The sequence below is a fragment of the Anas acuta genome, chromosome 9, assembly GCF_963932015.1.
Source record: "Anas acuta chromosome 9, bAnaAcu1.1, whole genome shotgun sequence".
In the NCBI taxonomy this organism is placed as follows: domain Eukaryota; kingdom Metazoa; phylum Chordata; class Aves; order Anseriformes; family Anatidae; genus Anas; species Anas acuta.
The window spans coordinates 26,229,313-26,243,006 of record NC_088987.1 but is presented as its reverse complement, the minus strand read 5'-3'; the positions used below and the strand labels follow the sequence as shown (position 1 = coordinate 26,243,006).

General features: G+C 40.2%; 2 protein-coding genes across 6 annotated transcripts in view; both read right to left on the bottom strand.

The window, feature by feature from the left end:
* CPB1 (carboxypeptidase B1) overlaps nt 1–11,206 on the bottom strand; it is a 73,712-nt gene extending 62,506 nt beyond the window's left edge. Inside the window, exons 1-2 of one of the 2 annotated variants that reach the window (XM_068692392.1) lie at nt 11,132–11,206; nt 6,130–6,192 (exon numbers count right to left, since the gene is read on the bottom strand). The gene's annotated coding sequence lies outside the window, so the exon portion shown is untranslated. Of the gene's footprint in view, nt 1–6,129; nt 6,208–11,131 lie in introns of both variants that reach the window. The other variant, XM_068692391.1, reaches the window with a different exon arrangement.
* Nucleotides 1–11,249, bottom strand: part of AGTR1 (angiotensin II receptor type 1) — a 28,347-nt gene extending 17,098 nt beyond the window's left edge. Inside the window, exons 1-2 of one of the 4 annotated variants that reach the window (XM_068692399.1) lie at nt 11,132–11,205; nt 6,130–6,192 (exon numbers count right to left, since the gene is read on the bottom strand). The gene's annotated coding sequence lies outside the window, so the exon portion shown is untranslated. Of the gene's footprint in view, nt 1–6,115; nt 6,211–11,131 lie in introns of those variants that run through there. The other 3 variants (XM_068692395.1, XM_068692398.1, XM_068692396.1) reach the window with 3 other exon arrangements.
* Nucleotides 11,250–13,694: the final 2,445 nt, after the last annotated feature.

Sequence of the window (13,694 nt, the reverse complement as noted above, 5' to 3'; positions counted from 1 at the left end):
CAGTCCTTTAGAACATGGCTATCACCTGGAGGGTGGTCTTTCTGGGGGAAATAAAGACCACTTCCACAAACTGCTCTGAATGTAAGATAAAAGCCCTTCTTTCTACTGCTGTTCAAGGATGCGACAATGTTTTGAGCAGCACAGAGAGATATCTAGCTTGATGATCAGCTCTTTTAAAAATATTCACACGTATAAAGACAATGGTTTCAACTTGCAGGTCCCAACTGTTCCGTGCATTGCCAAGACCAGAACTGAATCTGACAGGAAGAAATGGTACTTGCACGGCTGCCTTTGTGGTACTTAGGTCTTTAGCTATTTGTGTTCAATTTGAAATGCAATACCACTGAAAAGGCATGAATACAATTATCAAGCTGAGCATGCCTCAAATGCTCAAGTAAAGGCAAGTTTTCTGGATTTCTCTTCTCATTTACATGATCTTATTCTGTGATTTCTTTCTTTTTTTTTTTTTTTAACCACTTGACATGTTTGTACTTTAGTCACTTGGTTTTCCTCTGGTTTCACTGAGGCAACCTGTGTTGTACTAGTAGTAGGGCTAGTCTTTTGATGGCATACTGCAAATGTTTTATCTTTGCAATACTAGTAGTGGGGCTAGTCTTTTGATGGCATACTGCAAATGTTTTATCTTTGCAACTTCTTGAAAACAGGAAAATGCGGAGTCTACACAATCCTATGTAGATAAAGATCCTGTGACAGAAATAATGCATTTCTGTTATCTAAAACAATCAACAGATGATGCATTAGAGTTCTGTGAGGCATAGCCTGCTGCTTACTTTTGCTAACTGGTGGGTTAGCTTAAATCATATGCATAGTAACTATGTGATTTTCTACAAAACTCCTGAAGCTCAGCCAAACTTTTGGAAACTCTTACTGATGTCACTATTCATGAAGTTGGGCAAATGCTGAAAATCTTGTATGTAAAATATTGCTCTTTTGGTGTTGTGTGAAGAAGGACTTTTCAAAAAAGCGTGTTTTTTAGGGGCACTGACAATACAGAAAATGCAGATGGAAATGTTTTGTATGTTGAAAGGAAAGAAGGTGGGGGGCTTTCCTAAGGTGTTCAAACACAAAGGGCTGAATGGACCTGATGTATCAATATTGGTAGGAAAAGAGGTAGCTCTTCATTTGTTAAAACACACAAGGAAAATTCACAGAATATAGAAATTGATTTTATACAGCAGAAAGGGGTGAGAAGTTAGGAACCTCAGGAGTGCTACATAAATCTTTCTTTTCGTGAGTCAAATGAAGTCTTTGCCACTTTAGAGGTAATTTGCATTCTGGGATTTATCTTTTTGATGATCACAGTTATGGTGATGCTTTGAAGCCTTGAGAGTAACAGCTACTCACACAGACTAAGGCTCGTTGAATTGAAATCAAAAATATTAGTGTCTCATGGAGATTTCTTGCTCACAAACTGTTATTCCCAAACTGACTCCAGGACACGAAGAAGGTACATGTATGCATGGGTTCTTCCTAACAGTTTTTGCTGCATATAAACCTTAACACTTTAAAGTCTAAAATATTAGAAATGTGCATCATTTAACATGGCTGTTAGCCAGAGCAATTTCTGTAACAATTAATATTTTTTTCCTCAGGAATACAATGTTACTCCCAAACATGGGCTGTGAGAAAGTAACAGCTATGCAGGTCTCTTCCAGACTCCCCTGCCCCCCACACTGAAGACTTTCTACATCTTCAGCTTTTATTAATTGACATGAGTCAATGACAAGGTAAATGGCTATGTCTTTTAATGGTTATATCTTTTAGTTTATTAAGCCTAGTTGTACTGCTAGGTAACTTGTGTGAAATTAAATATACATGTAGTATGTGGTGAAACCCTGGACTCTTCTGATTTTGGTTCAAGGGAGAAAAAAAAAAGGTGGTAAAGGATAAAACGTCTCTTAAATTCTGCAAAGAATGATAAAATAACAATGGCATGGGTCATCACATGATGGAAGACAAGTATTACTAAATGGAAGCTGAAAAAAAAAAAAAAAAAAAAGCAGTATAGCCAGATTAGGAATGGCTATAAGAGGGTCTACTCTGGTCTACTCTGTGAAAGTCTGGGTACTACTGACTGAGGTAATTAAGTGTATATTTACCAGCCCATGGGCAAAAATAAGTAAAATTTGCTGACTTCAAACTAGTGGTGGTTGATAATTTAGCAGAAAATTAGAATTCATGCATCTAAATTAAAAATAATATTCTAAAATGTCTAATGCACGAGTGACATACTGACAGTGATTGCATCTTGCTGTGGGCATCTTCTCTGTCAGTGGCAGAGATCACGTTAGAGAACAGAATAGAAAGGCAGAGCTGCAGTTGTTTCCTTGTAAAGTAAATGGTCTTTCTAGGAGAAAAGTTTTTTCTTTTATTTTCTTTTTTAATCAAGGTACAAGGTTTGACATCTCTAGTTTTATTTACTGTGAAGGAAGCAGCTCAAAATCAGTGGTGTTACTACTACAAAACTACTGAAAGGGATATTCTAATTAGGTTTCTGTTGCTTTCTCTAGATGTTTGCAGGAGGAAGGGCAGGGGACACAGCTAATAACTTTGTAGACAATTGGTGATGGGGCTTCTTTGTGGGATTATAGGTTAGTGCAAATAGAGGCTTCTCTGGTAGTCCCTCTCCCACTGTCATGTTCTGCTCTTGTTCTGCTAAACTAGAAGATGAAGAGGTAAAAGTTAACACTATATATGTAACTCAAGCTCCTGAACAGTTTTCTTTAGTTAAAAGTGAGATATTAAGTATGATGAGCAGTAAACTCTGCAAGATAGTTACTCTTTTTGGTACCAGGAACTGGTATAAAGAACAGCCTTTCTGTATGTACTTTTAAAACAGTAAGGAAGGTGCATAAATTTGCTCCAAGTTGTGTGGCACATTGATAACGTTCTAACATGCATGGAAATATCTAATGTGTGTGAGGCTTCACCTGTACATTCAAGAGGACTTTTTCCTGCCGTGAACTAAATCACCAAAATGGGCCATGAGGCACCTAAGAGCTCTACAAGTTTAACACACAGACCCTTCTGCAGGTTGTGCGTCTTATTTTTACTTTTTCCCCTGCAAACACAGAAGGCAAGTGTAAGTTAATGAATAACAAGCCAGTGAAGAGTTTTCAAGTTTGAGAAATACATTATGTATGTAGTACAGATATTTTCACCTGCAACAACAGCTAATCTGTCAAAAAGTGGAAGAAGGGGGGAAAAAAACTTGCATGTTTTTATCTAATATACTCTCACTAAAAAGCTCTGACAAATCACATCCCTGTTTCCTACCTATCATCAGTGGTTAAAGTGACTGATAGAAACTTTTGCTTGAGTAATGAAAACATTTGCTAAAAAATAAACACTCATGCAGATGCAGCATTCATATGTGGACATGGACATTATCAATGTCACTAAAATATGTCATGTTAATTAAGCCATCTAACGTGGAAGATCTAGCACTACATTTCTGATACCATGGCTGGTGACTTTCACACAGCTTCCTGCTAATCAAGACATGGCTCTGGGGAAAAACAAATCCCATGTTGAATACTTTTTTTTTTTTTTTTTTTTTTTGACTTCACTGTGAAAAATAGTGTTTGTCCTACTGGAGAACTTATAAAGTGAAAGCAAGTGTATTGTAAATTTCTGTGTAAGGAAATAGATGTTAGATTTCAATGCCCTCATTCAAAAGCAGCTTTGTTTTCCATGTGTCATAATTCAACGCTATGTAACAGGATTTGTTTCACTGGGTCCGATTGAGACCCTTGATTATTTTTCTGTTATATAATTAATTTAGATATTCTTTTGGTAGGAAAATACTGCATTATGACACTATGCCTCAGAAAAGCCTTTTTTAAAAAATGAGAATGTAAGTAACAGCCTGGAGGGAGAAGTTTAAAAGATTAAAAGATTAAAAGAAAAGGATCAGCATGGAGGCTTCCTAATGAATACCTCATTAGGGTCAGAAAAGGGAAACCAAAGGCAGAAAGGAAAGAAAACAGCAACTGGTAACTGAAAGAAAACAGTAACTGGTAAAGTACAAGAGTTCACTCAGACAAAAAATAGTCTTTTTAAAAGGGTAATGCTGCTAAGCCCTAGATAAATTAGTAGCATTGTAACTGTTAGTAAGCATAACATGGAAAACATAGAGAACCAATTGTGATTTCACTTAAACAAAACTCCTGTTAAGGGCACATCATTATAAGGACTAGGTGAAAATTCAATGAGTAGCCAAATATAAAGACAAGCAATGAACCTGTGATTTTGACACATGTCAGTTGGACTACTGAGGTACTAAGGGGTTAATCAGAGAATGAAAGCTCAAATACAGACACCTTAATTCAAGTCAGTGTGAAAGATATTACTGCCCATGCAAAAAGCAGATATTGCAATCCCTAGTGCTTTGTCTGGAAAGCAGCACACTTAATAGAATGATAGCAAGATAGATGTTCTGCCAAATGTGTATAGCTTGTTTCCTGTTTTGTTTGTTTGTTTTTTAATCAAAGTAAAATTTATTGGTCTATTTTGAAAATAAAATTAATCAGTGAACTCTTTAACATCCTGGCTCTGAGACTTCTCCTGTGGGTACCAAGGGCCAGTAATACAGCTAGCAAAACCAAGAAGGATGGTAAAACCCAAAAAGGTGAAAAGCCCTTGTATTATATGATCTCTTGAGCATGTCAGTTCCATCATCCCGCTCCCCACGCTCTCCAAAAAGAAAAAACGAAAACAATGTTACAACAAATAAATCCACAAAACCACACAAAGCTAACCTAAGGTGTTGTGAATCAGTGCATCCTGAGTCAAGTGCACTCTTGATTCTCAAGCACAGGTGACTGCAAAGATGCTTGGGAGGTGTAGCACTGTGCCCTCCAAAAGGTGCCACGTGAGCTTTACTTCAGTGCTAGGAATATTACTGTTTGAAGTGAGAACATCCTTGGGTATGTGGCTGCCCTGTACTGACATGACTTTTTCACTGTATACTTCAGAGCACTTGGTGAAATGGAGCAGCATGATAATACCAATATTTAAATCAAAAGTATTTTAGGGCCCTTGTCTCTTCAAGAGCTTTTTTGAAAGCATATGGGTGAAGAAATGTCCTTTACTTAAATGAAAGCCTGATTTGAGCAAGAACTGCAACTATCCTATGGTAATCTGCTAAGATTAGCAAAGCTGATGTTGGCTAATAACCAAGTCAATAGTAAAACAGGGACATATCCAGCAGCAAAGCTAGAGTTTTACTTTGAAAACAAGCGTCTTCCTGCCCCGTGTTTTCCCTTTCTGATTGTTACACCTGAAGTAAAGAACCTGAGGAACAAAATCCTGCGCAACTACCAGAAACTGAATGGTATCAGACTAGCTATTGGGCCCGTAAGGGGAGAAAAGGAGGCAGGGGAAGAAGGAAAATTGTCTGAGGTTATGGGAAACAGAATATAAGACAAAAAGGCATTTTTTTTTTTAAAGACAAAAAGATGAAAGGAAGACATACATACTCCTATAAACTCAGTTTGGGAGGGACATGCATGGTTTCTAAATAAACAAGTTCAGTTTGCATCTTGTACATCATGCGCTGGCTGCTTTAAGCAAAGGGTCTGCCCAGGCTGTGACAATGCAGGGTTAAATGGAGGATAACTGCCAATAGAACATTTTTAGGGAAGTCAACTAGTGCATTTTTCTCCCTTGCGTAAGCCCCCCAACATAAAAGTACAGCTGTTCAGTGGTTTTCCGGAATGTTTTACTATTTGCATGAGTCCTCTGAGCTTGAAATGCTGAGGCACAGTACTCACATTCCCTCCCAATTTTCAGAGAACTGAGAGGACTCAGAAATGCTGTTATGCTGTTCTATCTTACATTTCTGTTCTTGTATTTCATCTACTGATTATTAGGTACCAATAGGAAACAACTGATCAGTATCAGATTTTTTTTTTTTTTTATGACCTAGAAATAAAGGAACAGATTAAATAGGTGAAATTAGGCATTTGGTTAAATCATTCTTTGTTCTGGCCTTAACTCTAATTAAAGCCTTCACCTCAAACAGTGAAATACTGTCTAAGTATTGACCTTCCCCAAATTCAATACCAGTTGCTTTAAATATTGCCAATGTTACCTTGTGTTACCCACTTTTTGTCTTGTCTTCAGTCATGCCATTCAGTGATGCATTGCCAATCTGATTGTTCTTTCCTGCTGTGAGATAGTCTTCTGTTATAGGCACAGAAAATAGGTAATAAGAGAAATGCTACTCAACTACAATAAAAGCAGATAAACACCACAAATAGTAACCAAGCATTCTAGCCAGAGTTGTTATATAGCAGATACCTGGACAGTTTTGCTATCAAGCAAAAACCAAATGGAATGAAAACAGTAAAAGATGCTTGACAGCCCCAAATCTGTAGTTCTTTCAGAAGGCAGTGCAACAGAGAATAGTAACAGCACGCCATTCTGAGCATGTTTTCCTACTCTTAGTTGCAATTCAGTTGAAAGCTCAAAGTAATTTTAGTCTAATCTATAATTTATCTGAGGATAAGTCAGTAAAGGATTAGACCAGCCATTCTATTTTATGTGCAGTCTCAAACAATCACAGCTGTTAGGATTTACAGTAAAGATAGCCTCTCTTCACTTGCCTGTTACAATTAAGGTTAAAAAAAAAAAAAAAAGGAAGCACCATAACTTCTCCTATTTGCTGGTTTTGTTAAATCCCCCAAAATGTTCAAAAATTACACAAGCTTCTAGAGTACATCTGTCAATTTTTTAATTTGGCAAACAATAAGTTTTAGAACATGGTATAGAACATAGTATGAGTGCTCTGAGTACAATGACTCTGTATTGTTGAAAGTGATCTATTGTTGACGGAGAGTGAACTGAAAGAAATATTGCGGTTACCAAAAGCTTACTGGCTTGCTTTCACTGTAGAATTTTTAAGACCAGAAGGAGGAGGTGCAAAATGATACCACGATTAGGAACTTACTCTGCAATAGCAGTTGTATATGGCAAAACAGCTTCGCTGAAACCTTTCTGATCTTCAGGATGCAGTATTTGGACCACCTACATGAAGTCTATACACTCTTAAGCTCTAAGAGAAAATCCTGTTGTGTCTACTTAAAACTCTCAAATGCATTTGAGCTCACTTTGTGAGTATGTGCAAAAATTTCAACTTTGCGTAAAATTTTCATTCCAGAACTGCTCTGACTCACCTGAAAAATAGTAACAATTTCAGAATGGAACCTTCCTACATAGTGTCTTGATAAGTAGCATGGGTTCAGTTCTCACCAAGAGCAACACTTTATTCCTGTTAGGGTGGTGGAAGCTAACCCTACATGAGTAAAATAGGGAAAGACTTCCTTCCACTCTTCCCTCTTCTCATAAGCAACACATTTTCCATTTTGTCTTCAGAATTCTATAAAATACTAAAAATGTCTCTACAATTGCTTGGCAATTTTCTTTCACCTAGCTTCTCAAACCGGATAGTAACAGAGGCTGACTTCTTAAAAATGCTACAATTTCCCTAAGGAACAACTGTCAAAAGTCAGAGTTACTACCCAATACTGCAAAATTATTAATTAACATTTCAGAGGAACACAGGGCAGAACACAACATAAGTGCAAATGACCAGTACATTTCTGATAGAATTGTTGCACAACTGAGAGCATGAGGCACAGACATCAGCAGTAAGCTAGGTAAGGCTTAAAAACTGAAACGAGTTTACCTAAAGGTTATTTTGATAAACACGCAGTAAGAGTCTGCAACGCAAGTAGACTGCCATGTGCCTGTAGTAGGCAGGCTTATGCTGCCCTGTCCCTGTTCCTGCAGCTGAAAGCCTTCCCAGGTTTGAAGACTGAAAGAATTCTCAGATTATACTTTCTGCAGATAAATGGTTTAAAATGAATGGATGCAAGAATTTGCAAGGGGTCTGAAGTGCAATTACCCTTTAGCCAGTCTTGGAGTCCAGAAGAATTAATGCTGGAATGCTGGTACTTACTTGACTTCCTTTTTGCCTTTCTGCTCTGTCATTTGTTGGAATCAGTCTGATCCAATTCCCCAGCAAATAATTCCCCACCCAACAGTCTCTTTCACACAGTCTGTGCTGTTTCACTGACCTGTCCAAGCTCCCTTCATTATAGCTAAGGAAACTGTGGGTGTTTTGTTTGGACCTCTCTTTAGGTTAGTATTTTGGTTGCCAGAGGATGCATGTTGATTGATTGCTGGTATTCCTGTCACAGGTAGGTGACAGTTTTATTTTGCTTATCCATTTGGTCACTTGCTTTGGCATATCTAATATACCATCTATTCATATCTCAATGAATCTTAATAACCTATGTCCCCAGCTCAGCTTTAGGTGTAATACATTCAGATTAAAATGTAGACTATTTCTCCTTTTATAGAGGTGACTCCTGTAAGAAAAATAACTATTGACTTCTGCTTAAAAAAAAAACAACAACAAAAAACCAACAACAACAAAAAACAACACACAAGATTAACCAAGTAGAGTGAGTCTAACATAATAGTAGGTTAAAATAATAGACAAACATCCATGTTCTCTACCCAACGTGTGACAAAATTTGACTTTTCATGAAGCTTCTAAGGGAGAAAAGGACACCTGAAGCGTCAGACACAGAGATGCATGCCAGTGACTCAAACAATTGGGTGGTTCTCGTTGTGATTAGATGCTTAAAATTTGGACAGTAATAGACCCAAGGGAGATTATGAATACTCCTGGTGACATTAGTAGCTTCTGGACATTCAAGGGAAAGGAGAGGGAGTGAGCAAATGAGAGCAATCTGTAACTATTTGAAACATTTTCAATCAAGACTATACTTTTTGCATAAATACGAGTTTAACTGGGACTGTGAGTTTGTGATTTATGCAAAACTTTAAGCTACCACATTAATCAGTGGAGCTGTAGTAAGGAACCATAGAAGTGAAAGAAAAGAGAACTCCCTAAATGCATTCCCTTATAGAAAACAGAACAAAATTACTGCATCGGAGAAAACCTAGAAGTGTAGGAAAATGCACTGGCTACCCACTATCTGAAATGAAAATTTTCATTTGACCCTCTCCAATTCCTATCTCCATGTCTGCAAACACAGTCTCTGTTTTGAAAGTATTCTGGAAAGTGTAAATAAATCATCTTTGGTTGTGCATTTGCCTCTTTTAAGTAGTACTCCAAGTAGTAGCAAAAGAAATGAGATGCACTTCCAGATCTTTTTAGATATTGAACATAATTAAAAATGGTAATATTTCACCAGGGAGCACCTACAAATCTCACACCTTCTTGTCCTAAACAGGTTGTGGAGCTGTGACATTTTAAACTGAAAGGCAGCGCTCTCCTCACTTCTGCAGTGCTGTATATACTAGCATTTCAGGCTGGTATTTGCTGTATTTTAAGGCAGTAGCTTCTAGTTGCAGTTTGCATGTGCTGTCCAACCCAAGCAAGGTATTTTTTTCCAAGCAGGAAGGCAGGACATCTCATATCATTGGAAATGGGTCCACTTCTACCTACTCCAGTGTAAGAATTAATTCTTTCCATCTATTACCTTGGCAAAAGTAAGGGGAGAATAAAACCAACTCTTCATGACAAAGATGACTTCCATCTCTCAATTGTACAGGACCACTTTGCTTATTCAGTTTAGTAATAAACTAGGAAGCACACCATAGAAATCACTGTTTTTTCTCTGCTATGTAGTTCAAGCTGTAGAGAGAAGTGTACAGAAACACCACATTCCTGCTGGAAAGGCACATTGCTAATGTTCTTTAAGTTCTTAATATATGAATGAGAGCTTATTTTTGTAGGCACTTCATGGTTTTGAAAGATACTGTAATTTAAGAGATTATGATGGCAACAAGCAAAATGAGCTGCCAAAGTCAGGAGCATGAAACATTTGTCAGGCAGTAAACCAGAGCTAGCAGAGCCCTTCTAAATCACCATGGTAATTAACCTACTTCAGGCCATGCTCAATTCTCCTTGTTCAGGCAAAAATCTAATCATATTAGTGGTGCAGGTTCATGTAAGTAAAAAAAAAAAAAAAAAAAAGAAAAGATGACAGACCCTGCTTCCCCCCTCCCTGCCTCCAAATAAACAAAAAGCCTTTCATCCCTTCTTGATGCTTGTGATTTTACTGGGTCCATTTACTTGACTGCCTCATGCTATGTCACACCGCACACTTGAGATACATAGTGCTGCTTATGGAAGTGATGGAAATTTACAGCAAGCTGTAGAATGCTTTGGACAGAGTCCTGCTGTCATTTATTGCCATACAACTCATTAATTCCAGTGGGTTTGTAGAAATATACACGTTGGCAAGATTGAATCCTGCAAATTAATGCTCATATATACTGTGATCTAGCTGTTAGTTTGCTTCTGTATCTGTAATTAGCTGCTAATAACTTAGTATTTTTAACAGATGGAGAATAGGAGGACAGTAAGTGTTACAGAATTTCACCTATAAAGGTCAAAGAACATATTGAATTTAGTTTTATGAGTTGAAGCTGAGTTGGGGAGCTGGCTAAGGGACAAGTCTGGTTATAGAGACAGCATGCTACCCCATTTTTGATGAAACAGGTACCAGTTGCTAACTGGTGGAAGTTGTATCGCCTGGCTGCTACATTTTATTTATTAATTAAGAAAACAAATGTTTGCACAAGTCTAAAAATTAATCAGCATTGCTTTCAGTGATTTTTGATTAATTTATCTCACGGATTTAGCACAGTAATGAAAACTTCAAGTGCTCCTCTGATCTTGCCCAGAGGGAAGAGCTGGCTGCTGCGGGCTTGCGGAGTCACCTCACTGGGGAAAGGAGGTGACTGTTCCCAGCACCGCACCTTCTGCCAAGGTTGCCTTTGCTCTGCCTTCAGGCTGGTGCACGCCAGGAGAGCTCACGCAAAAGGCACGGTCGTGAATGTGGGGGACCTTTATCCGTCTCCAAAACCAAGACAAACGCGTGGTGTTGGCTTAGCGAGTGGGTCTCGAAGTGCAAGCCGCCCCGATTTAATTGCCGGCAGCCTGCCCTGCCACCTACGAAGGAGCAGAGCGGGGGGAGCAGCAGGACGCAGCGCCCCGACCTCCAGGCGCCTTTCTCCCCCGGGGCCCAGCAGCACGCTCCCGGCCAGCCCGCAGGGGCTGCCTTACCTGGCTCGGCGGCGGCGGCTGGCCGCCGCGAGACGGGACGGGACAGCCCCGTGACTAGGCTCGCTGCGCTCTCCCTCCCCGGCCGCACCGCTCCTTTCGCTCTGCTGCGCGGCCCCCGGCTTTATAGCGAGGGGCGTTGCGGCGCAGCCCGGTTCGCCGCCGGCTCTCCCCACCCCTCTCCCGGGACGTGCCCCCCTCCGACCCGGCTCCCTCCCACTTCCAGCCCCCAGGCCACCGGCACGCCCGCGGCCGGAGACCCCTCCCCGCTGCGGGCAAGGGGGCTCGGGGGTGTCCGGGACAGGACGGGTCGGGATGGGACTGGACGGGCGTCTCCGGCGCTGCGCAGGGCGCGAGGCTGCTGGTTCAGAGGCAGGAGGATGCTCCTGCCTGCGGCTGGCCGAAGGAGCAGCCACGAGGCGTACAAACGTTTGTAGTCTCTCTAGGAATTCCCCGGGCTGCCCGCGAGCACACCTGAAGTGATCTGATCTGATCATCGTTAGCGAAGTTGCGATGTATGCAAAAAGGCGCAATGAGTCGGACAAACTATTCTCAGGGAGTGGGGCGGAGAAGGAAGGAGGTCTGTTACCCCCCTTGGAACGGGAGTCCTGGGAGGTGCACTCTTCAAGTCACTGCTGACATGAAAAGACTTTGTGAGGGATTTTTTGTTTCTTTGTTTTTCTCTTTTCTAAACCTGGATCTGGTAAACAGAACAGGCAGGGTTTCTGACATTGCCATGCTCACCAGGAACAGCGTTTCATGAGTTCTGTTTTTATTTTAAGCTCCACGGTTACAGACAGAGCTAATGCTTCCAGTGAGAACTGCCTTACTGCACATTGCTTTCTAGTCTTTTATACACCCACTGCATTTTTGAAGGCCCTCTTAAGGAAGATGTCGTGACCTAGGATGGGACTGGTAATGTAAATTTGCTGTGGCTAAGAGTGATCAGGATTGACAGCAATCAGTGATGAGAGCAGGCACACCATAAGGAAACATTTGCATTCTGCAGTAATAACTCTGCTGGAATAAAATTACTCTTCAGCATCTGCAGGTGTATTATCAGCAAGGAATTGGCCAGTTATAATTTGTTTTTAAATGTCTCTTAGCTAAAATGGAGGTTCGGATAGAAATACAGAACTGAGGTGTATTGCATGAACTTAATTATTCCAGGATGGATCACGGGTGCGTTACATGGAGCCAGTAGCTCACTGATGATAAAGTCTTTTGCTCTGACCTTATTTATGTCACATCAAGAACAAAACATCTGTGTTTTCATCAGAACAGTCAGGATTGGAACCATTTATATTGGCTGCTTGCTGCCCTCCTGCACTGGGGAAGCTTGTAATTGGCTTCCTCTCTGAGGAGATCATGCTGAGGTATCATCTAATGTGCACAACTTTGTGTGTGTTCCCAGATTTAGTCCCATGACAAGGACTGGAAGCCACTGCCAGTAAGTACTACTCAGGCCTTTGCAGTCCCTGAAGCCAACTACTGCAGTTTGCTCTTTTATTCCCAGACATGTTATTGGTTGTATTAAGTGGGGCTCCTGACATGTGGGACACATTTATTCTATCCAAATGTTTCTTTGTACGTGTGATGTGATTACACAATTCTACTGAGTATCAATGTATCTGGCAGACATTGCTGGGGTAACAGGCACAACTCTGTCTCTCTCTTCCATGGTAAAATATGCTGGATGGAACTGGTGGGGAGGAGACTTCTGTAAGGTGATGCTTACAGGGGTTTGTCCTCAAGTGGTCTTTCAGTTCTCCTAAAGCTGAGCTGAAGAAACTGAAGCCAAATCTCAATGCCTGCATCAAACCCTTGCTATTTAGAGTCCCCAAATGTCCCTGGATGCCTGCAACCAGTCGTTCCCTTTATTACCTTCCATCATGCTGTTGTTTTAGGAAAGGGATAGCAAAAGTAGATGATCACTGTACTTTTACTGGAATAAAATCATAGAATCCTAGAATGGCTTGAGTTGGAAGGGACCTTAAAGCCCATCTAGCTCCAACCCCCTGCCAGGGACACCACCCACCAGGCCAGGTTGCCTGGGGCCCCATCCAACCTGTCCTTGAACACCTCCAGGAATGGGGCATCCACAGCTTCTCTGGGCAACCTGTGCCAGTGCCTCACCACCGTATTTTTTATTTATATAAAATAACTACTGTTATTTTTATTTTTTTTTAAATATATGTATAAATTGATTTTGGTTCTGCATATCTTTGTTGAGTTCAGTCCACCTCTGGAGAGTATTCACATGAGAGAAGATGTAATTTCATGTAATTTTAGGAGAATCTCCTCATTGCTAGGAGTTTTGTGTCTGGAATCTCAGTAACAGATTTTTAATATGATGAGCAGTGAAACACATACTCATTATAGAAATGTGGTTTACAAGAACATCCAGTGAATAATAGACTTGATGACTAGAATTCCGTTTTCATTGAACTGTGTAAATAAAAAGCCTTCTTCCTTCCAAAATTGAGTGAGGTGCCTGTAATGCAGAAAAGGCTTTGGGGAGTAGGTTTTATTCCACTACTTGTGTTAGATTAAACAACTCTTGAAG